The sequence below is a fragment of the Alligator mississippiensis genome, chromosome 1 (assembly GCF_030867095.1).
Source record: "Alligator mississippiensis isolate rAllMis1 chromosome 1, rAllMis1, whole genome shotgun sequence".
Taxonomy (NCBI): domain Eukaryota; kingdom Metazoa; phylum Chordata; order Crocodylia; family Alligatoridae; genus Alligator; species Alligator mississippiensis.
The window spans coordinates 73,508,517-73,530,836 of record NC_081824.1 but is presented as its reverse complement, the minus strand read 5'-3'; the positions used below and the strand labels follow the sequence as shown (position 1 = coordinate 73,530,836).

At 50.0% G+C, this 22,320-nt stretch overlaps 1 long non-coding RNA gene across 1 annotated transcript in view; it reads right to left on the bottom strand.

Annotated features, from left to right (window-relative positions):
• Window positions 1–21,266, bottom strand: part of LOC109285534 (uncharacterized) — a 39,426-nt gene extending 18,160 nt beyond the window's left edge. The window contains exons 1-2 of the long non-coding RNA XR_002093283.2: window positions 21,140–21,266; window positions 3,606–3,712 (exon numbers count right to left, since the gene is read on the bottom strand). This is a non-coding gene — a long non-coding RNA (uncharacterized LOC109285534). The remainder of the gene's footprint in view (window positions 1–3,605; window positions 3,713–21,139) is intronic.
• Between the last annotated feature and the right edge of the window lie 1,054 nt (window positions 21,267–22,320).

The window sequence follows — 22,320 nt, the reverse complement described above, 5'->3', positions numbered from 1 at the left end:
AGGGTCAAAAGGGCCCACCGCGAGGGACGCCCAAGAGCCGGGGGCCTGGGGTCCTGACTGGCCTTGAGGTGGGCCAGGGCAAGAGGCCAAAGGTTCCGGGGGAACCACACCTGAGAGGGGAAAATAGCTTCGGGAGAAGGAACAGCAGGACAGTGAGCCCAGTTGAGAGGATAGCAGTGCATGGGGCCTAAAAGACTGGAGGCTCGAGAACATGGGGAGCCCCAGTGTGAGGGGGCGGCGATGAGGAGGCCCCAGCGAGGGGGCAGTGATGAGAGGCCCCAGCGAAGGGGCGGTGATGAGAGGCCCCAGAGAGGGGGCGGTTATGATTTAAGGAGGGGAGGAGTGTGGCAGAGCACAGGGTGTCTCTGCCACTTTAAGGGCCTGGAGCTGGCAGCCTCCAGGTGCCTGATTAGGGGAGCCATTTTGAGGCCTAGGCTGCCTTTATAAGCAGGGCAGTTTGACTACTGGAGGCCAGGCAGCAACATTGCCTGGCTGTAGGGTTGCTGTGAATGACCCGGAGGTAAGGGAGCGTTGCAAGGGGATGGTTAGGAGGCTCCTGGTCCTGGGCATGACCTGAAACTGCACCCTGCCAGGAGTGGGTGGCCTGGTGGGGCTCTCAGTGGCGTGGGAGCCCCCAGGAAATGCCAGGCCAGTTATCACCCCAGTGAAAGGCGGGTCGGGGTGCCTTAACCCCTAGCTCCCACCACCACTGGGTGGGTTACCCATGTGTTTGTTGGGGGGCCCAGAGTGGGCAGACCCTGAGAGTGGGAGTGATGTGGGCGTGGTGCTGCGGTTCCTCCTAGGAGGAAGGGAGTAGTGGCACGGTGAGGCCCGAGGATGAGAGAGAGGGGCTAGAGACCCAGCCTGAAGGGGATAGTACCCTCGACTGGCCCATGCTGGGGCCAGGACCAGAGAGGGTCAAAAGGGCCAGGGGCCCACCGCGAGGGATGCCCAAGAACTGGGGGCCTGGGGTCCCGACTGGCCTTGAGGTGGGCCAGGGCCAGGTAGCGGAATGTTCCGGGGGAACCACACCCGAGAGGGGAAGATAGCTTCGGGGGGGGGGCGAGGTAGCTCGGATGAAGGTGGAGTAGCCGCCTGATAGAAAGGATCAGAGAGGGGTCCTGTTAGGACGATTCTGAGGCCCAGTATGGGGCCGGTGATTATAGTAACACCATGATGCCATCTGCGAGGCTTGGGCTGCAATATTAGGGGAGGTCGGAGCTGCAGAGCGCCCCCTGGCATCGGGGCACTACAATGGGCAGCCTCCCACTTAATTGACATCGATATATGAATCAATTATCATCAAAGGCGTGGCGGGCGAGATAAGTGGGCAGTTGCCCAGAGACAGGTGGGCAGGCCACAAAGAGCTTGGCCCTGAGTAGGCCTCCTGTCACGGTGACAGGTGGGCAGGCCACAGAGTTCGGCCCCCAGGAGGCCCCCTGTCACAGGTGTGTTGGTGATTCTTTCTCCCCAGGTGCAGCACTTTGCACTTATCTTTGTTAAATTGTATCCTATTCTGATCTGCCCACTTCCCCAGTCTATCCAAATTAGCCTGAATTCACTCCCTACCCTCTAGTGTGTTTACTATACCCCATAGTTTTGTGTCATCTGTGAATTTGGATAGAGTGCTTTCTACACCCTCATCCAAATCCCTGATGATGATATTGAATAGTACTGGTCCAAGGACAGATCCTTGGGGGACACCGCTGCCTACATCTCTCCAGGTAGAAACTGACTCATCCGCTACCACTCTAGGTTCATCCCATAGGCCAGTTTTCTACCCACCTGACTGTGAAAAAATCCACGTCATAGATACTTAGTTTACTTGTAAGAATTGGGTGCGACACTGTGTCAAAAGTCTTTTTTAAAATCCAAGTAAATAACATCTACCTCTACTTCTGCATTTAAGCACTTTGTGACCTGGTCATAAAAAGAGACCAGGTTAGTCAGGCAGGATCTGCCTGCATAAACCCATGCTGGTTGTCCCTTAACATCGTTTTACCCACTAACCCCCCACAAATGTGATCCTGTATGATTTTTTTTCTAAGGTGAGCCTAACAGGCCTATAATTACCCAGGTCCTCCCCTTCTTGAAAATAGGGACCATGCTGGCCCTTTTCCAGTCCTCTGGGACCTGTCCTGAGTGCCACGAGCACTCAAACAGTTGCACCAGTAGTTTCGCTATGACACCAGCCAATTCCTTTAATACACTTGGGTGATCTTTGGGACCTGCTGACTTAAATTTGCCCAACCCCTCCAAGTGCCCCTTCACTAGGCTAGCACTAACCACTGGTGGATTGGTATCTCTCTCACGCCAGACTAAAGTCTCATTGGGAGGCGTATTTACATCCATGTCCAGGAACACAGATGCAAAGAAATCATTTAAGAGCTCAGCTTTGCCTATCCTGTTACAAGTTGCCCTAGTCCATCCAGTAGTGGCCCTATGTTACCCTGTGCCTTCTTCTTGCTCCCTATGTACTTAATGAAGGACTTTTAGTTACCCTTAAGCTTTGTTGCCAGCCTGAGTTCTGTTTCTGCTTTGGCCTTCCTCGTTGCTTCCCTGCAAGTGTGAGCCAAGCAGGTATACTACTGTTTGGTGGCTACCCCCTGCTTCCACTGCCTGTAAGCTTCTCTTTTCCCCTGTAGGCTCTCCTGGATTTTCCTGCTCAGCCAAGAGGGTTTCTTGACTCTTTTGCCTCCCTTTATGTGTACTAGGACAGTACCCCTCTGTGCCTGCAAGATCAATTCCTTGAGGAACTCCCACCCTTCCTGGACTCCCAACTCACCAGTGTTATTACCCCTCAGTCCCACTCTACTCTCCTGAGCTCGTTGAAATTGGCCTTCTGAAAGTCTAGAGCTTCTCCCCTTCTAGTTATCTTTCCCACCTTTCGCCAGATAGTGACCACCTGTTGACAGGATTCACTATCTCCTAGATTACCTTGTACCTGCAGATCCCCCACCAAGTCTTCCCCTGTGGCCAGCATCAAGTCAAGTAAGACGTTTCCCCTAGTGGGACTGCATGCTTCTTGTGTTAGGTGCAGGTCCTGCATGCAGGTTAGGAACCTACATGAATGGGCCAACCTGGCCGACTGTTCCCCCCAGCAGATGTCCGGGTAACTTAGGTCACCCATGACAACCAGGTCCTTTGAGTGTATTGCCTTTGAGAACTGTCTCAAAAATTCTAGGTCTAAGTCCTCTTTCTAGTGTGGGGGTCTGCACCCCTATCACCCCTACCCCCTTGTAATCTGACCCAGAGGATTTCAATCTGCCCTTCTTCTGTCACCATCCTTATTACAAAAGATGTATAATGATCTTTAACACATAGAGCAACACTCCCCACTCCTTGTCCCCCCCAGTCTATCCTGCCTGTATAACCTGTAGCCCTCAATGCCCACTGCCCAGTCGTGGGTAGGATCCCACCAGGTTTCTGTTAGCCCAACCAGGTCAAAATCAACCAGGTCAAAAATCTTTATCTGCAAGCAGGACTGCAAGTTCCTCCTGCTTATTCCCCATACTCCTAGCATTTGTATAGAGACACCTAAGCCCCCCAATAGGTGCCCTTAGTATTCCCCTATCCTGATGCTTAGTGGGCCCCCTAGTACTTACCTGGTCTATTCCAGTGTGTGGTTTGTCATTCCTGGTTTCATCCTGTCTTTGACATCCCTGTCCTCTGACGAAGCTAGTTTAAACCTCTATGTAGGAGGTCTGCCAACCTGTAAGAGAACAGACTCTTAGAGGCTGGCAGAGAAAAAGAGTTGGCAGAGAGAAAGAGTCTAGCCCAGCGGAACAAAAATGATTAAGAGTGTGGGAAGCAAGACTTGTAGGGAAATGCTGAAAAAGCTATGTTTATTTAATCTGAAGAAGCCTGTGGGGACAAGAACAAGGGAGACAAAGGTCTACAACAACTATAGGGGCAACACTCTCCTCAGTGTCACAGGCAAGGCTTTTGCCAAAGTCATCCTGAAATGCTTGCAACAACTTGCTGACTGCATCTACCTGGAATCACAGTGTGGATTCAGAGCAGGGAGATCAACAGTGGACACAATATTCTCCTTATACCAACACCAAGAAAAATGCAGAGAACAAAATAAGCTACTGTACCTGACAAAAGCCTTTAACACTGTCAGCACAGGAGGTTTGTTCAAGGTCTTGCTAAAGATTGGATGCCTCCCAACATTACTCGGTATGATATGCTCCTTCCATAAAAACATGCACACCACCATTCAGTTTGATGGATCAACCGCTGATAGGTTTGAGATGAACACAACCCGGAGAGAAGCACGGTTGTGTTCTGGCACCCACACTCTTCAGGATCTTCTTCTCTATGCTGCTGCACTATACTTTTGATGGCTTGGAGGAAGATATATACCTTTACATAAAATCAGATTACAAACTCTACAGTCTATCATATGTAAAGGCCAAAACACAAGTGAGGCACATACTCATTAAGGAGCTCTGTTTTGCTGACAACCTTGCACTCACTGCCCATGAAGAACACCAACTACAAATATTCATGAACCATCTCTCTCATGCTTGCAGGATGTTTGCCCTAACTATGAGCATCAAGAAGACTGATTCTGGAACAGGGTGTTTGCCAGTCACCATCTATCAGCCTTGACAACACATTTCTCAAGGCAGTGAACAAGTTCTGCTACCTTGAATTCACAGTGAGCAACAATTTATCACTGGATGAAGGGCTAAGTGTACACATTGGAAAGGCTGCTACCACTTTCAGTTAGGTCTCCGTAAGCAGTGGAAGGCCAGGGCTAATAGGGCTTAGCCCCCCAAAATATGGGGCAGCAGTGGCAGGGCAGAGGGCCACAGGGCAGCCCAGGCATGGGCTCCAGGTGGCTGCAGCAGCGGGGGAGGGGTGTGCATGGACACAGACATGCAGCCAGGGCCTGCAACAGCCCAATGGTGTGTGAAGCACTGCCCACTGCAGCAGGTAAATCTGTCATGGGGAAGGGGCATGGGTGGCCAAATTGAGGCCCCCCATGGTGAGGGAGGGACTGGGGCAGATACAGGGGCAGGGGCTGGGGTGAATGGGGCTCTAGGGCTGGGGGGGTTGTGGGACACTCAGAGCCCGGGCAGCTTGTCCAGGGGCACAGAGGGAACTCCTACCACTGTGCACACTCTGGTGGAGGCTCAGGAGGCACGTGGCCCCTGGATCTCGTCTGGGGTGTGCACAGCAGTAGGAGCCCCCACTGGATAAGCCACCCAGGCTCCAAGTGTCCCATGACTCCTCCCCCTCCTCAGCCCCAGGGCCCCATTCACCCCTGCCTCTGCCTCTCCCCCACTCCTTCCCCGCCATGGGGACCTCAATCTGGCACCCCACATCCCTTGCCCATGACAGACTTACCTGCTGGGGTGGGGATTGTGTGTGTGTGTGTGTGTGTGTGTATGCACGCACATGTGCAAGCACACACATGCTCAGCCCCCCCCAAATAATATTTTGTCCCCCCCACCTATGAGACCAGTGCAGCATTGGCAGGGCACACAGCTGGGCAGGGAGGTGCTCAAGAGCTAGCCTCTTGTGGCTGCGACAGCATGGTCCAGAGCTGAGGCAGAGCTGCAATCCACTGCCTGCACACCCTGGAGAGGGTGTACAAGCAGCAGATCATGGCTCTGCCTCAGCTCCAGACCACACTGTCACTGCCACAATATCCCAGCAGTTCCTCACCCAGCTCCATGCCCTGCAAGTGCTGCTGGGGCTGGTCTTCATGGGAACCGTAGCCCCACACTGTCACAGTGCCACCACTACTGTGATCTCCATGGAAACTAGTCACAGTGATGTGGGCAGGAGCTGCTGGGAAATGGAGTCTGGCTACCAGCCAGATCTGCCATTTTGTACACCCCTGTGTTAGCAGGAGATGGGACAAAGTGGCACTCCCGCCTCAATCACAGAGTCCAACATCACAACAAGAAATGGTTACTTACATTACAATAGAAACATGACCAAAGGAAACAGCCTGTCAGTACAGTAGCCCCTAACGCTATTTACACCTGTGACCACTGGCAGGACCTGTAAGTCTAACACTGGTCTCCACAGCCACAAGAGAAAATGCACTACCAGTCAGTGGAATAGCTGCAGTATCCTCCATCACTCACTGATAAACGCATGTCATAAAAATTTAGGCCAAGGATGTCATTTGGTGATATTAGTTGATGCTGAGGAATATTAGATAATTTATTGTGACCATCACATTGAGACTAGTTTGTACATATAAAGATGAATACATAGAGTGGGATGGCAAATAACATCAGAATAAGAAGGAAGGTTGAGTAAATAAGGAAAGCAGAATCCAAAACATGACAACTTTTGTGAGGTTTAAGAATTACATTCTTAAAAAATTACCAATTTGCCACCTACTAAATCTTATTTCAAATCCCACAACTCCCTCAGAGAAAGCCAGTGTAATCTCTATTTGTTACAAACATATTTGGGGGAACATATACATTATTATATGATTGATATTTGGGTTATGTTCGCTGTATAAGTAAGTTGTCTTACAAACCTCAAAATATGTCTAATAACCTCCTAAAGAGCTAAGGATTTAAACAAGGGCATCAAGGAAATGAAAAATGGCTGTTGACTGGCCAAAGGGAAAAAACAGACTTCAGACACTTTATAATACTAAGTCCTTTGATTTTTTTAAATGAATGGGTTGAAGAACATTCCTAGAAAAGTGATATTTCCCAGCACTTAATTAAGTGTGCTCATTCTTTAAAGTTACCATTTAAATTATTTAATGAGGGCCTTGAGTTCTCCAGTGTATTTTATACAAATCAAGCATTCCTTGGAAATGTATTTGTTTATGCAGAGATGACCGTGTGTTTGCTGTAGTATGGCATGAATATGTGGTTTATAATACAAGCAAGCAAATAAAACCGCATACATAGGGCAAACTGTAATCAAGAGATGGAAACATTACATGGTGATACATATGGGCTTGTGGAAGTAAGAATAAAAATAATGGGATACTATAGAGTGGAACAAGGCTGATGCTTTCATGGAAGAAGCATTAGGAAAAAATGTGTAGAGTATCAGTTATAGGAGCAGAGTGGTAGATGACCTCTAACAAATACAACATGAGTAGTAGAATCCTAGGGAAGTATTGAACTCTCCACCACAGCAGATGTTCAAGAAGAAGTTGGACAGGCACTGGTCAGGGACAATTAAGGCATAGTTATGCCTATATTGTACTACTAGCCAATTGCCCATCAAGAATGATGGGGGGCGAGGAGTGGGTGGGGATGGAGCCCCGGGCCCCCCTGACATCCAGGCCACTCGCCTTTCCCTCCTGCTGCTTGGGGTCTGGGCCTGCTTGCCAGGTTGCTGTGGTGGTGGGGGGGAGCAGTGAGCCCAGGCCGACCCGGTGGCAGCAGGAGGACAGGAGGAGTGGCCTCGGGGCCGACGCAGGAAAGCAAGGCTGCGGGAGGAGTGAGCCTGGGCCCAATGGAGGGAGGAGGCTTGCTTCTCCCCTCCCCCTGCAGCTGCCATGTTAGGCTGGGCTGGGACGGGAGGGGCCTGGCCTGCTGTCCCCGCTACCCCCACTCACCATCGACACCACGGCACTTCTGCTCCCCCCCACCCCCACGTTGGGCCAGCTTGGGGACAGGAGGAGTGGGCTTGGGACCAATGCAGGGGAGGAGGGTAGGGAAGGAGTGGGCCTGAGCCTGAGGAGGGGAGGAGGCCCGCTCCTTCTCTCCCCCACCCTGCCATGGTGAGCCAGCTTTTCCCCCACTCAGGCCCACTTCTCTCCCCATGTTGGGTCTGGACCTGCTCCCCACCCCACGTTGGGCCCAGGCCCACTCCCACCCTGCATTACCTGCAGGGAGCAGGGGGGAGTGGGGGTGAGGCCTCGCCACCCACCTTCCATCCGCTCTGTTGCTGCCACCTCCAAGGAGCATCCCCCTCCCCCCCCGCCCCCGGCTCCATCCCCTGTGTCTCTACCATTACAGCGATGGGCTGCTTTCTGTAAGAATGCTTCTTCATGCTCTGATTGCAATCAGAGAGCAAAAGCATTATGGACAAACAGACAGACAGACAAAACTTAGGCTTTTATAATATTTATAATATTAGAACGGGTATTTCCATGCTTTTGGGCTTTGCTGGTTGCTACAAGGGGCCAAAAGAAAATTCTGCCCTCCCCCAACCCTGGCTAGATGTATCGGGGGGGGGGGGGAGGTTTAAGCCTTCCTCAGAGACACTGAGTGTCAGATATAGCCAAGGCTGGGGATTTGACTGGGGTGTACAATGCTCCTGCTAGGACTTCAAGCCAGAGGTTCCTGGCTAGAGGATCTTTCCTTTCCACTCAGTGTCAGAGCAATTGCCAGTTTTGGGCTCAGGAAGGAATTTTTCCCATGGTCAGATTGATATGGATTGTAGCGTTTTTTTGTCTTCATCTGGTCCTATTCCTGGGGTCTCTTAAGCACATATTTACTATCCTTACAGCAGCAGGATGTTGGTTGCCATGATCCCCCTGCTTTACCTGTGGCAGGGTGTTGTATCTTGTGTTATGTCAGGGCTGACTGTGTAGTTTTGCTAAGAGGTTGAATAATAGATTTGTGTATGATAGTTTGGATAGGGATGGTCCCACCTCGGGCAGGGTGTTGGACTAGGTAACCTGGAGGTCACTTCCAGCCCTGGTTCTCTGATTCTGTGACTGATTCTATGATTCTACATGCAGTTCAGATATGGGGAAGGCAAGGACAAGAAATAAAATATGACAGTTAACTGGAAGGCAACAGTTGATGAGTGGATGTTTGCAGAGGAGAGCAAGACCAGACTAAAACTTGAATGTAGTGAAAAAAAATAGGTAAAAATGACTCAAGGACATTTGAGGAGGGAGTTTACATCCTTAAACTGCTTACATTTGTGGCAGCATTTTTCAATGAGAGGAAAGTGCATGAAATCAAAGTCACTAAAGCCTGGGAGAAGAGGACCAGATCCTCGGCAAGGTGTTTATCTCCATTAAATAGCATGTTGTTTGGTCATATGAGCATGTGGAGGGCAGCGTGCTCAATCTTGCTCTTCTCAAAATTCGTGAAGGAAGAGGGTGAACAGGAGAATTTATTCACAGCCTCTAGGACTAGTAGGACCCATCAGACCATCCAACCCAACCTCCCTCTTTCCAGTTTACATCTGCAGGTATAAGGACTTTTTCCAGAAACAGGATTAAAGCATTTCTTTTAAAAAGATACCTCACCTTGACATAATTTAAGTAATTGATGAGCCCACCAGTTCTTCAAGTAAACTGTTCCAGTGTTTAATTACCCTCAGAGCTAGGAAATTACATCTTATTTAGACCAGTTTGAATTTGTTTAACTTTAACTTGCAGCCATTGGATCTTGTTACACCATTTCATCAAGTCTGGAAAGTCCCTAGTCCCAGTGGAGTACAGCTGTCACTGTGGTTTATAGGTCAGAACCTGGTCTTTGATGTAGCTGGGACTGGAGCCATTAACTGAGTCAAAAATTCGAGTTGAGGCCTTGAACTACCCTCAGAAGTTGAGTGGGAGCTAGTGGATGGATTTGAACACAGTTTTGGTGGACTCATGGTGGTCTGAGCCATGAAGAAGGTGACAGCCAAATCCTGTATATTAGAAGCCTGTGCATAGTCTTCAGGTTTAGCTTCAGATACAAGTTGCAGCATAATGGATCTAGGATTTTGGAAAAGGGGCTGCAGGTGTTATCATCCCTTAACACAATTCATATTTTTCTCCAATTAAGAAAAAGTAGAAGCTTTACTAATATATTAGGGATCAAGGGGCTATATTATTCAGTTTATGATCCAAGTAAAAACAAATATAACTGGATCAGGGGGCAGGGAAGGATGTGCTAACTGCCAGGTCCTGGGGTGGGCACCTGGTGCTGGTGGGTACCACTACAAAGACAACTGCTCCCTGCACCCACACACAAGTTCCTCCAAACACTATGGCTCCAAAATGTCCCTCATTGCCTTTATGCATTGCCCCTTACTCCTCACAGCCCCATGAATCCACTGCACCCTGCACAGACTGGACATTAGGAGGAACTTCTTCACAGTTCTAGTGGCCAGGGTCTGGAACGGGCTCCCAAGGGAGGTGGTGCTCTCCCCTACCCTGGGGGTCTTCACGAGGAGGTTAGATGAGCATCTAGCTGGGGTCATCTAGACCCAGCACTCTTTCCTGCTTATGCAGGGGGTCGGACTCGATGATCTATTGAGGTCCCCTCCGACCCTAACATCTATGAATCTATGACTCACCTGCAACATGCCTCAGCCCCCCTGATTCTTCATCACCCCCCTCACATCCTGCTACGGCCCTGACTCTCTCAGCATTCAAACCTCACTGCAGCTTCTCACACGCCCTGGCCCACTCATCCATAATCCCTCTTGCTCCCAACCTCCTCACTCCTCCCCACCCCTGCAAAACCCCAGACCCTTCCCACAGGCTTCCCTCCCCCAAAATTCCCAACCCCTCATGGCCCCCAGGAGCTCCTTCCCCTCAAAATCCCTTCCAAACTCTTCACCCAACCCATCATGGTGTTGACCATGGGACAGGTGGGGGACACGGATGTAACTGCCTGCCGCTGCTCCCTCCCACCCTTACAGCATGCCCATAGTTTGTCTCCAATGCCCTCCACCATCGACATACAGAAACAAACACTTGGGAGAGGGGAAGGACTCACTTCAGCCATTGATAGCACTCCTGCCGAGGAAGACCAACCCCTCTCATCCACCCATGCTCAGCTTTGTGCCACCTTGGTTGTGCCATTGGTTCAGCCTCCATCATCTGTATCAATGAATAACCCAGGAAAGGGTCCCTACAGTCACTTTCCTCTTCACTTTACCTTTGCAACTCCTTCTTGCCTCTGACTACTGCACCACTGTGCAGCTCAGGCAACTCTTAGTTCTGTCCATCCTCACCCTGTCTCTGATTTGTTGTGGGTTCAAATCCCTTAGGCACAAAGCCACCCAGTACAGGTTCCTAGGCAGCAGTACACCTTTACTGAAGAGAAGCATTATCAGGAGTAGGTAGTAGACAAAATAATTGTAGAAGAAAGTCTAGCTGGATTAGAAGAACACTGATGGAGTGAAGAGATGAGCAGAAATAAAGTAGAAAATAATGTGCCATTAATTCATTTGATTATCTCAGCTTCACCTGAATAGAAATGTGGCTGTCCTTGCCAAGCAGTTTGTTTTAAACTTTCAGTGGAGCAGGAATCACTAGTGGGGGTGGGGAGGGGAGCATGGCAGGGCATGGAGTGCACCCTCAACCTCTGCATTCACTGGATCCACCTCTGGGTTGCAGTAATCCAGCCTGGAGGGGAGGAATATATGAATTATAGTAGCCATGAAGGCATCTTCATCTAGGAAAAAGGAATGACATTTCTTAGCAAGCTGAAGGTGAAAGAAGACACTTTTGGAAACTGTCATCTAATCTTAGCAAAGAGCCAATTGTCATTCCAAGGGTTTACATGACTGTGACAAGTATTTTTATTGGAGGGTGAAGACAATGCCTTTTGGACAAGTATGTCTTTACTCTGGCCTAGATGTAGCATGAGTCTGTTGTTCTCCATCCAGAAGCTAAATTCTGGTGGCCATTCTGACATTTTAGAAATAGTGCTAACTATACCAACTGGCATCCGAGCTTCATGCATGAAGTCTCTGACAGAGCAAATAAATGTCCCTGAGTCTCCAGGCTAGCACCCTAACCTTCCACCAGGCTGAGTTTGTTAATAAAAGGTAATTCAGAAGGAAACAGCAGCAAAACAAGTAGAGAGTTACAAATGAACTGAACTGAAAAGGATCAGGGTGGAGAGAGACTTGTGAGGTTTCAGTACAGAGGCAGCAACTAAAGATATGTAACTATTAAGAAATAATGTGAAAAAAAAATTGGCCTTTAGAGGAACACTTAGGGGCATCAGCCAAGTGAAATAGGAATAGGGAAACCACAAAAACATTCTGAAGCTCAGCAAGGGCCTCTGGATGCCCAGAAATTCTGGAAAATCTAGCAATCCACTTAGATGCCTACATGTGGATTTCAGAGTTTAACTTTCAGTTCTCATTTATTTCTTAATCTTGGCCTCATGAGGTATGAGCTTGAATCCAAAGAGCAGGGGGATCAGGCTCATCCCTAGCTCCAGATGTGCATGGCTGTTTATTCAACGTACTGAAAAACTAGTCCAAAAAAGCCACCTTTGATTCAGGTATGTGTGATATACAGAGCACTGGTGATGGTGACTTTCAAGACTGGCAGAGATGCACAACTGAACTCTGTTTTAAAAATGTCTTCAGGAAAAAACAAAACAACCCCCCTACATATTTTAACTAGGAAAAGAGGAAAAGTTTACGCAAATAATTTCTCATAATAAAAGCAGATAAGGGACTGCTTGGAATGTAACTATATATACAGTTCATCTTTGTACATGAGATTCATGGTGAATTGCTGAACTTGTTTGGTAATTCCCTTTCTGTAGCACTGGTAACTTATTTTTGGAGTCATGGAAAACTGGGGAGGTATGGGAAAACTGGGGGAAAAGAACAAATATTGTAGAAGTCTTCTAAAAAGGAAAAGTGATCCTGGTCATTAGTGTCCCATGGGAAAAAGTATTTTAAATGCCTGAAGATAATCAACTTACAAATAATAATGGTATTTGTTTGTGAAGAACAGTTCTTGCCAGACATGTTTGATTGCTGGATGAAGGAAAATCAGAAGTCATATTTTAGGAGATTGGATTTTAGTAGAGCTCTTGCTCTAGAGTTTTGCAGAATAATAAATTTGATCCAGATGCAATGTTTTTCCTAAGGACTGAAATAGGGCGAAGGGCTGACAATAGGCATAAAGTAAATGGCAAGGGTTCAAGCAGAGGAAGGTGGCTAAGTTACTGCCACAGTGAGCTGTGTTAGGTCCAGTCCTACTGAATATTTTCACTAGTAACATAGAACAGAGTTTCCCAAACTTTGTCTTATTGCATACCTCCTTCCAGATTTACCAGCTCTTCATGTACCCCTACCAGCATATGTTTTGACATTTATAATGTCAGTTATTATTATAATGAAAATTAAATCCACCATTACACAATTTCTCCTGCATACTCCCCAGAGATGACTTGAGTATCCCTAGGGGTATGTATGCCACAGTTTGGGAACACCTGATGTAGAAGAAAGCTAGATAGACCTTGCAACAGTGAGATGCAAACATTTCATAACATTTCATTTTGCACCTGTAAACAAGACATGAGTGCTGAGCCAGCCCCCAAATAAGGATGGAAACTGAATGAGGGAACAGACAAAACATCTGGAGAAGAGACTTAAAGAGAATCAGATCTCTGAAGAAGCAGTCACCATGCAGGGAAGAATGAGCTTCCTTTTGTGACCTCTGCCTTATTGCTCCATTATCATCAAAGAGCTGTCTTGTGTAGTCATTATTTGCCATTGGGAGTTTGACTGACCCCTAATCTCTGTTTCAAAGTGGATGCTTCTGCCATACTGAGATCTTTGTGTTATCCTTTCAAATTATTATTAATGTGCACCCTTAAATGGCTTCAGATTTTTTGTTTATGCCTTAGTTTCTCTCTCCCCAGGTTAAAGCATTATGTGTGGAGGTCTTTTTTTCTAAGATACTCTTAATCAGCTGTAGTGAGTTTAGAGCCAAGCCACTGAGTGTTTTTGCTCCTAGTTATATAACACTATCTATATCCATATTGGTTTCATGGTATTGAACATCAGCCCTAATAGGAAGCCACTCTAACATGTTTCCTTTGACATATTCTAGCTGCAAATTCAGTAGAGCTTTGTATTTTACTACTTTTTTATCATCAGTATCCTGTTAGTTACAGGCTCCCTTTTATCTTATCACCATAGGCAGAGAACATGGTTGGCCTTTTTCAGTGTACAAAATCTTTGTTGGTAGAAATGAGCAAAATGGTGTGGAGGTTGAAAGGCAAACCGTCATTGATCATTCGTTGTCTTTGCAAAATATCAAAAACAAAATGAAGGGTTACCTGGATATACCTGTGATTTTAAATGGATGCAAAATGGGTGGGCAGTTTGAGTAAAATGCTGTGGATTCTGGTGAATCTCTTTAGGGAAAGGGGGTAGAAATAAGATTTTATTTTTTTATACAAAGAAACCTAACCTTTTAGCCTAAATGAATTTTAATGGCAAAAGAAATAAGAATAAAAGTAAAGTCTATATGACAGAACTCAACAGATGCAGACAGAAGTGACAATTTTCACCCTGTATGTCCCCTGAAAGTGCTCTGCAGTCATGACCAAACAGAACTGCATGGCTACAGAGTGATTTAAAAGAGCCTGATCCCACAAAAATCTGAAGATGCTCCAAAATGGAGTGACTTCATTAACCTGTGTCTTCACTACCTCCCAGACCCAGCACTGTTTTCAGAATGGGAGGGGGGAAAGGAAGCAGAGGGTGTTTGGTCTGAGGTTTTTTCAGTTGGGGCTGGAGGGTGGAGCTGGTGTAATGGAGCACGCCCCCCTCCCCGAGTTTCCTCCAATTTTCTTAGCACCACAGCCTCCCCTCTTCTCTCCTCTTGTACTCTATTCCCAGAGCCCTTAACCTTCTTGGTGGCTTCACCCTAATTTTACTAGTCATCAGTTGTAGCTGACTCCCAGCCTTCTAGCCAGGCAGGCTCTTAACCACTAACCACCTGTCACTGAATTTCAGCCCTTCTAAAGGCTGAGTACCTCCTTATACTTCTCAATACTATGAAGCATCAGTTCTGCCTTACAAAAATGGTTATTTAACTCAGCAGACATCTGTCTCTTAGAAAGTAGTATAACTGACCATTACTGCAATAGATAATCCAAAATTAACAAAACAATTCACTTTATAGATGATCAAAGGTCATTGCCTTTGTCTAATGCTGAACATGTTTTTAAAAGTCACTGTAAAATATATGGCTTATAAAATTGAAGTACATTTTTCTCGGTGTTATTCTAGTAGCCTGGAAGTATAAAACTGTATCCCTAAAAATGGAGATTGGGAAGAACTAGATTTTTTTTCTTTTTTTGTGTTGCAGCCATACAACTGACTTTGTTTTTTGCTGATGGGTGCTTGAACATGTTAAAAAAAACAAAAAAGGTGTAAAGTAGTGCAGAGCCCTGCACATGCTCAGAAGAGGCAGCACTTTACTTCAATCCTGGCCACTGGGGACGACCTGGTGAGGGGACTGCAGGTCCTTGACCACCTGGGTGACAGTGATCATCGCCTACTGGAATTCACCATCTAGCACAGGGTGTTGAGGGCTTATACCAAGACTAAAGACCCTGACTTCAGAAGGGCCAACTTCAACGAATTTAGGAGATTAGTGGGGGAGGCACTGAGGGCCCAAAAGGTAGAGGAGGTGGGAATCCACGAGGGATGGTCGTACCTTAAGGGAACGATCCTCCAGGCTCAGAGTGTGACAATCCCTGAGAGAAAGAAGGGGGGTAAGAGTGCTCTGAAGCCCCCATGGCTCAGCAAAGGCATTCAAGAATGCCTGAGGGCCAAAAGGGAGGTGTACATCCAGCGGAAGAGAGGGGCTATCACCAAAGAGGAACACTCTTCCTTGGCCTGTGAGTGTAGGAGGGCCATTAGAAAGGCCAAGGCGGGGGTGAAGCTCAGGCTAGCGACCAGGATTAAGGACAACAAAAAGTACTTCTTCAAATACATTGGGAGTAAGAAGCGGGCACCGGGTAATGTAGGGCCCCTGTTAGACTCAAATGGTAATCTTGTGGCTACGCCAGATGAGAGCGCCAAAATCTTTAACAAGTTATTTGCCTCTCTTTTCTTGGACAGGGAACAGGACAGCTCTCCCACCACAGGTAGGGGCAATCTTGAGGATAGCACTGCCAGGCCTTGGGTCTGTGCAGAAGTAGTTAGGGATCTTCTAGAAGGGCTGGATGTTTTCAAATCTGCGAGCCCTGATGCCCTCCACCCACGGGTGTTGAGGGAGCTGGTGGGGGTCATTGTTGTGCGAGTGATTGTGGTCCACGGGCCAGGTGCCCAGAGATTGGAAACTAGCTAATGTGGTCCCCATCTATAAGAAAGGGAGGAAGGAGGACCCAGGAAACTATAGGCCCATAAGTCTCACATCGGTCTTGGGGAAAATCCTTGAAAAAATCATTAAGGAGCACATCTGTGAAGGGCCAGCAGGGGAGATCATGCCCAGGGAAATCATGGGTTCATCAAAGGCAGGTCCTGCCAGACCAACCTGATGGCCTTTTATGACCAGGTAACTAGATCCCTGGATGATGGTGTTGCCGCAGATGTAGTCTTTCTGGACTTTAAGAAGGCCTTTGACACTGTCTCTCACCCCATTCTCATTAATAAACTCAGCGACTGTGGCATTAATGCCTACACAGTTGTATGGGTCAAAAATTGGCTGATGGGGCGCACCCAGAGAGTGGTGGTGGACGGGTCGTACTCAACCTGGAGGGATGTGAACAGTGAGGTCCCCCAGGGCTCGGTCCTGGGGCCTATACTGTTCAACATCTTCATCGGTGACTTGGACAAGGGGGTGGAAAACACATTGTCTAAGTTTGCTGATGACACCAAGATGTGGGGAGAGGTAGGCATGCTCGAAGGGAGAGAGAGGCTGCAATTAGACTTAGACAGACTACAGAAGTGGGCAGATGGTAATAGGATGGGGTTCAATGTAGATAAATGCAGGGTGCTGCACCTGGGGAGAAGGAATCCACAGCATACATACAAGCTGGGGAGCTCCCCCGTTGTGAGCACAGAGGCAGAAAGGGATCTTGGAGTCATTTCATAGATTTCATAGATTTCATAGACATTAGGGCTGGAAGGGACCTCGGAAGATCATCGAGTCCAGCCCCCTGCCCAAAAGGCAGGAAGTCAGCTGGGGTCATAGGATCCCAGCAAGATGAGCATCCAGTTTGCTCTTGAAGGTGTTCAATGTAGGCGCTTGAACCACCTCCGGTGGCAGGCTGTTCCAAACCTTGGGGGCTCAGACAGTAAAGAAATTCTTCCTTCTGTCCAGCCTGAAATGGTCTTGTAGTCGTTTATGACCATTCGACCTAGTCGTCATCCCTTGGGGCACTCTGGTGAACAAACGTTCCCCCAGATACTGGTGGTCACCCCTGATAAACTTATAGGTGGCCATCAGATCACCCCTGAGCCTGCGCTTTTCCAGGCTAAAGAGCCCCAGGGCTCTCAGCCTGTCATCGTAGGGTCTGCTTCCCTGACCTCTGATCATGCGCGTGGCTCTTCCCTGGACTCTCTCAAGCTTCTCCACATCCTTTTTGAATTGTGGAGCCCAAAACTGGACGCAGTACTCCAGCTGCGGCCTCACTAAGGCCGAGTACAAGGGGAGAATGACATCCCAGGATTTGCTTGAGAAGCATCTATGGATGCAAGCCAGCGTTTTGGTCGCTTTACTAGCCACAGCATCGCATTGCAGGCTCATGTTCATCTTGTGGTCAATGATGACCCCCAAGTCTCTTTCTTGCATAGTGCTAACCAACATAGCACTGCCGAGCCTATAAGGATGCTGCGGGTTTTTCTTCCCAAGGTGGAGAACCTTGCATTTATCGGCGTTGAACACCATCAGATTCTTGTCCGCTGACTTGCTGAGCCTGTCCAGGTCAGCCTGGATCACCCGCCTGTCTTCTGGTGTGGATGCTTTGCCCCAAAGTTTGGTGTCATCAGCGAACTTGGCCAGTCTGCTTCTGACTCCAGTGTCCACATCATTAATGAAGATGTTGAACAGTATGGGTCCAAGGACAGAGCCTTGGGGGACCCCACTGGTCACAGGACACCACGATGAGTGACTTCCATCAATTACTACCCTCTGGGTCAGACCCCAGAGCCAGTTTTCCAGCCAGTGGATCATGGAGGACCCAAGGTGACAATTGGCCAGTTTCTCTAAGAGGTGATTATGGGAAACCAGGTCAAAGGCTTTTTTGAAGTCAAGATATATGACATCAATCTCTTCTCCCTTGTCCAGGTGATAGGTCACCTGGTCGTAGAAGGAAATGAGATTGGTCAAGCAAGACCTACCCGCAACAAACCCGTGCTGGCTATCCCTTAAGATGTTGGCGTCGGCCAGTCCATTAAGGATGGCCTCTTTAATAAACTTTTCTAAGATCTTCCCTGGGATAGAAATCAGGCTAATGGGCCTGTAGTTAGCCGGATCCACTTTCCTCCCTTTCTTGAAGATAGGCACCACATTGGCCTTCTTCCAGTCTTCGGCACTACACCAGAGCACCAAGAGTTTTCAAAGATCCACGCTAGAGGCTGGGCTATGATGCTCGCCAGCTCCTTGAGTACCCTGGGGTGAAGATTGTCAGGGCCAGCTGACTTGAAGGTATCCAGCTTCTTAAGATGTTCCTTCATGAAGTCACCATCAATGGAGGGCAGGGGATCACCCTCACCCAGACTTCCCTGTCCCGTAGCGGGCATGGGTGTCCCATGGGACTGATGAAAGTCCGACGCAAAGTACCTATTTAATAGGTTGGCTTTTTCCTGGGCGTCAGTTGTCAGTTGCCCCATCTGGTTCAGCAGGGGTCCAGTGTTGCCCCTGCTTTTCCTCCAGCTCCCCACATATCTGAAAAAGGACTTTTTATTGTCCTTGATGCTCAAAGCTAGTTGGAGTTCAGTTGCAGCCTTGGCTTTCCTGGTCTGCTCCCTACAGGACTGGACCAGTGCAGAATAATCCTCCTTGGAGGTGACTCCCATCCTCCATCCTTTGTAGGCCTTTCTTTTTAGCCTCAGGAGGTCTGCTAGGTCCCTGGAGAGCCAGGGGGGCTGCTGTGCCCTCTTGCTGCCTTTCCTCTGAGATGGAATAGACTTAGTTTGTGCATTGAGGATCGCTTCCTTGAGGAGCAACCACTCTTCTTGAACTCCCCTCTCCCTGGGGTCATGGTCCCTTAGGGCCTTGCTGACAAGCCTCCTGAGCTTGTCAAAGTCGGCTTTCCTGAAGTCAAGGACTTCCGTGTTGCTGACTGACTTGCCAGCTTTTTGGTGGATGGTGAAGGTGATCAGCTCGTGGTCGCTGTCACCCAGCTTCCCATCAATCACTAGGTCGCTGACTAGGTCATCCCCAGTAGCCAGCACCAGGTCGAGCAGCGCTTTGCCTCTCGTTGGCCCATAGACTTCTTGAGTCAGGTAGAGGTCATCCACGCACGAGACGAAGCTTTGTGACCGCTCAGATTTTGCTGAGCAATCCTCCCACGAGATGTCTGGGTAATTGAAGTCACCCATGACAAACATGGTCCTGGAGCATGCGGCCTCAGCCAGTTCCCGGGCAAACTCCTGGTCAAGCTCAGGACTTTGGGTGGGAGGTCTGTAGTAGACTCCCACCATTGTGTCCCCTGTGCTGTGTTCCCCACGGATTTTAACCCAGAGGGTCTCCAGCCATCCACCCTGGTCACCAATATCAGCTTGCAGGGATGTGTAGCTTTCCTTAACATAGAGAGCTACACCCCCACCCCTTTTCTCTACACGATCCCTCCTATACAGGGTATAGCCATCTATACCCGTGGTCCAGTCATGGGTGGAGTCCCACCAGGTCTCCGTTATCCCTATGACATCATAATTATTTGCATTGAGCAGGAGGATGAGTTCCTCCTACTTATTCCCCAAGCTCATGTCATTTGTGTACAGGCAGGCAAGTGCCCCCTGGGGGACTCCTTCCTTGCCCACAGATTTTGCCAGGGCTGGGGCAGGGGTGGGCTCCCTTAAGTGCCTTGACCTGCTGGCTTTGCAAGGATTGCTCAGCGGGCCAGCAGTGGCGGTAGTGCCCCCGTCCCCCAGCGGGCTTAGTTTAAAGCCTGGTGGAGCAGGTCAGCCAGTCTGGCTGAGAAGAGCCTCCTCCCTAGGGGAGAGAGGTGGAGGCCATCTCTTCCCAGCAGCTAGCTGCCTCTCTCGCCAAAGAGCGGGCTGTGGTCATGAAAGCCAAAGCCTTCCCGTCGACACCAGCAACTCAGTCTTTGGTTGACCACGTGGATCCTCCTTTCCCTCCTTGGCCCATAGCCTGAGACTGGGAGGATCAATGAGAACACCACCTGTGCCCCCAGACACTTTAGCCCCACTCCCAAATCCCTGTAGCGCCTCATGACCTGGCTGGGAGCGCTCCGAGCCGTGTCATTGGTGCCCACATGAATTAGGAGCATGGGATAGTGGTCTGTGGGTTGGAGGAGCTCTGGGATCCTCTCCGCAATGTCCCGGATGTGGGCCCCCAGGAAGCAGCAGACTTCCCGGGCTAAGGGGTCGGAGCGGCAGATTGCCCCCTCAGTCCCCCTCAGGAGAGAGTCTCCCACAACAAACACCCTACGTTTTGTCTTGGGGAGAGCAGGGGTGGGAGCTGCAGTTGCCTGTGGGAGTAGGCAACTCAGCAGGCTCTGCTGGAGCAGCAAGAGGTGCATACCTGTTGCTCAGCTCCGGTGGGGCAGGGGCCTTGGTGCGGCGGGCCTTAGGGCCCTTGACCACCGTGGTCCATGCCCCTGGCTGGACAGAGCAGGAGGTCCCAGAGTCCTCCTTTGGCATGGAGGGAGACTGGTCTACCCTCCGCCTCCTGGGGGAGAAGGGCCTGGCAGTAGGAGTCTATCTCCTGCTCGCAGTCCCTGATGGCGCACAGTCTCTGGACTGTGGCCTGGAGCTCCTCCAGTTGGCGCACCAGAGACCCCAAAAGGGAGCAGACCCCACAAGGGGAGGTCACCATGCTCCCAGGTCCCAGAGCCTGAAAAAGGGACAGGCAGCCCCTGCAGCTGAGAGCCAGGGGCTCCGTCTGCGTGTAGCCTGGAACCAGGGGCTCTGTCTGGGTGGCCGTCTCTGAGGTGCTGGGGGGGGGGCTGCGGAGCCTGAGGGGACCCTTGGGGTGCGGCGCATGCCCATCCGTGTCATGCCTCTGGAGGCTGGCTACGGCTGGGACTGTCTACCCTGGGGGGGGCGCTGGCAGGGTCCTGGGCCCTCCTGTGCACCCTCCCGTGTGAACTCCGCGCTAACTCACGCGCCGGCAGAGAAGCGCGCCTGTTTGCACAGCCTGTTCACGCGGCTCCAGTCGCGTGGCTCTCTGGGGGGCTGGGCGAAGTGGGGGCCTGGGTGGGGCTTGACCCGGCCCGGCTCCACTCAGCCGCCTCCTCCCACACACACACTAAGGGGTTAGCCCCCTCTCTCCATGGGCCTTGCTTACTTCCAGTTGTGCTGGGGGTCGGCGGGTGGCTCCACGGCTGCTGGAGGGTCTCTGGGGGGCTTTGGGGGAGCGGGGGCGCAGCAGGCTTTCACCCGCGCGTCTCTCGCCGCTCCCGCGTCTAACTGGGGCTTTTTCCCTGTTGACGGGCCCTTTTAAACTGCGCGCATGCGCAGTGGGCCTGCCATCGGGGAAGCTGCTCTTGGGCAAAAGGGGGCCCTGCCCAGGATTGGGGGACCCTGCCCTACTGGAGGGGGACAAGTGAGTACCCCCCCTACCCCTCTCTCTCCCTGGGGGGCTGCCAAGTAGGGGCCTGGGCGAGGCTTGACCCAGTCTGGCTCCACTCAGCCGCCTCCTCCCACACACACACTAAGGGGTTAGCCCCCTCTCTCCATGGGCCCTGCTTACCTCCGGCTGTGCTGGGGGTCAGCGGGGGGCTCTGCGGCTGCTGGAGGGTCTCTGGGGGGCTTCGGGGGAGCGGGGACGCAGCAGGCTTTCACCCGCGCGTCTCTCGCTGCTCCCGCGTCTAACTGGGCATTATTGACTCCAAGCTGAACATGAGCCACCAATGCCAGACCACAGCCAGCAAAGCCAACCACACCTTGTCGTGCATCTAAAGATGCATCTCAAGCCAGCCCAGAAAGGTGATACGCCCCCTCAACGCGACATTGTTCTGGCCTCAACTGGAGTACTGCATCCAGTTCTGGGCACCACACTTTAAGAAGGATGTGGCCTGCCTTGAGAGGATTCAGAGGAGGGCCACCCGCTTGGTTGAAGGGCAAAAGGGCAGGCCCTATAAGGAGAGGCTGAGGGACCTGAACCTATTCAGCCTCAGCAAGCGGAGGCTGAGGCAGGATTTGGTGGCTGCTTACAAACTCATTAGGGGAGATCAGCAGAAAATAGGAAGAGCCCTTTTCTCCCCAGCAGCACCTGGGGTGACGAGGAACAATGGCCAGAAGCTGCTAGAGAATAGGTTCAGGTTAGAGATTAGGAGGCACTATTTCACTGTTAGGGTAGCTAGGATCTGGAACCAACTTCCTAGGGAAGTGGTCCTCACTCCTACCTTGGGTAAATTCAAAAAGAGGTTGGATGAACACCTGTCTGGGGTCATGTGATCCCAGCATGTGCTTCAACCAGTGGCGGGTGGGTTAGACTAGATGATCTATTCAGGTCTCTTCTGACCC